At 44.5% G+C, this 2,330-nt stretch overlaps 1 pseudogene; it reads right to left on the bottom strand.

The window, feature by feature from the left end:
* Positions 1–965: 965 nt before the first annotated feature.
* Positions 966–1,449, bottom strand: C1h9orf40-ps1 (similar to human chromosome 9 open reading frame 40, pseudogene 1; annotated as a pseudogene).
* Positions 1,450–2,330: the final 881 nt, after the last annotated feature.

Genomic DNA, 2,330 nt, shown 5'->3' on the forward strand with positions numbered 1-2,330 from the left:
ATACAGACAAAACTAATGAAGAGGTGTTGCTGCAGCCTGCACTAGTGATGTCCTGTAAACAGGAAACGCTGCTCATCTAGTGGTTCTGGCCTCATCTGCACATACAGGAATATACAATCGGTGCAAAAATAAACAAATAAATAAAACAGAAACCTCCGTGCAAAGCCACCTTCAAATAGTTGAATGAGAGTTCTCTAGGACCAGGGCTCAAGCAGAGATGGTTAAAGTGTTGTAGGTGTTGAGAACTACAGGTCTGAAGTAATCCACTGTATAAAAAATGTCCTCACGCCAAATCAGTACACTGACCAGATCATTCATTTCATCTCGCAAGAGGAGAGGCAGGCATCTGCTTCCTACTGCTCTTTATCCATCGTTTGGCTGTACTCGTTGCCTGTACTGTTTTAATAAACAGCAAATAGTGAAAGTTAAAACAAGCTACCCAAACGGAAGTTCTCGCTAGTTTAAATTTACACTCTTAAAACAAGGCTAGCTTTCAGAAACAATCTCACTTTCCAATTTTGCATACTCGTCTCCTATTTGTTCAACCAAAGGGAGACAATAAGAAGAACTAGAAAGAATTTATTAGCATCTGCTGTGTGAATGAATTCGTTCCACGTACCACAAATAAACTCTCTGGTACAAAGGAACATTTGACAGAACAAGTGCAGAAGACTCGAGTGCTTCCTCTAAGAGTGTCCAAAACCTCCTTTTCTAAGGAAAGCATCTTCAAAGTCAAGAGCATGAACAAACCTTTTTTCATTAAAAATGCATACACAAAGTATTTTGTGAGCAGCTGTACCATATCCTTTTCAACTCTCCATTAGGAGCTTCAGTAGTAATTAGTTATTTATCCAAAAACTCTTCCTCATTTTCAGGTTTGAAAAGAGTATCATGTCAAGTATGGAAAAGAACTTTTCCATAGGTCTCTTCCAATTCAATGAATCCCATTCCTTCAGATCCTTCTGTCAGGACACGATGTCAATCTCAACTCCTTCATTCTTGTCCTCAAGGGTTTCTGTCAGGCAGTTTCACTCATATCTCCCAGAGCTGCCAGATCAATAGGTGGTAGAGGGTTCCTCCAATACTGGAAGGCATTCTACTGCTAAGTCTTCATTGTGCTGGCTGTGCACCTGTCGGCTCCCAGCGGGCTGCCCTCGCTCTCTACCCTGTTGCCACTGCCCAAGGCCCAGTTGACCCAGGCAGGGATCGCCCTGCTCCCCAGGGGTGGCTCTCTGGGCTCCAGGTCACAGCCCTGCGGCTTCTGTCTGTCATCCCCATCACCATGTTGCTTATGGGGCCAAGACACAGGCTCCGCCATGGTTCCCGCGTCTCCTGGCCCTTGAGGGGCCGAGTCGCCCCAGACAGGGGGACCCAGAGGGAAGTCGCTAAGCAGAGTGGCTTTCAAGGCACGTGGAACTTGAGCGGCTCAGCTGCAGGCCACTTGGCCATGGGCCAGGGATGGGGGTCACGTGGGCAGCAGTTGGAGGGTGACATGGAGCTGCGGGCGTCCTAAGGGTGGACAGGACCTTGGAGGAGCCACAGCCCAGCACCAGAGATTCCATGAATATCCTTTTAAACCATGATTTTTATTTAAATCTGAAAAAGCACAGGAGATGGTCAAACAGTCAGTGCTTCACATCTGTAAGCAAGACTACATTCTGGTCGTGTGAGCCTCAGTTACACGGATAATCCAGGTCTGTTCTGTGAATAAAGCTTGTATTATCTTCAAGGAGGTTTTAGATGTCATAATGAATAGAAATTTGAAGACCAAAGACACAAATCAAGAAATTTGTTCTCAGATACAGGTTACCCAAGGTGCAGCCATTTTGTGAATATTTATATTCATGTGAATCCTACCTCACATACCTTAGTTATCTGAGTTCATTACAGATTCTTTTAGACAGAAAATGTAACTGTAGTACTATAAGGATGGCTACAATATCTAATACTTACACAGGCATTTTTTCTGTTTTTTGTTTGTTTGTTTGTTTTCTTTTGTTTTGTTTTTTAATATGAGATTGCTCATGAAACAGAGTGCGCAGCACAAAGGACCTGTTAGCCATGGGAATCCCAATTTCCAGTTACACCTTGTCTCCCTTGGATGTTCCAGAATTGTTCCTTGGTGTTTCTAGTGTCCCTCCCTCCCTTCCCACTTTCCAGAACTTTCAAAATGAGCTCTCAACTTTCGACTGACTCACCCACCCACCTTAATAATCTACCTTTGTCCATTGCCACCTACCACTGCCCACAAAGCCTGGAAGACCTACTTGCTGCTTCCCTTGACCTCTTAATACTTCCCCATCTCTGTGCTCTGCCACAATGAGCACAGA

The sequence above is a fragment of the Rattus norvegicus genome, chromosome 9 (assembly GCF_021556685.1).
Source record: "Rattus norvegicus strain SHRSP/BbbUtx chromosome 9, alternate assembly SHRSP_T2T, whole genome shotgun sequence".
NCBI classification, from domain to species: Eukaryota; Metazoa; Chordata; class Mammalia; order Rodentia; family Muridae; genus Rattus; species Rattus norvegicus.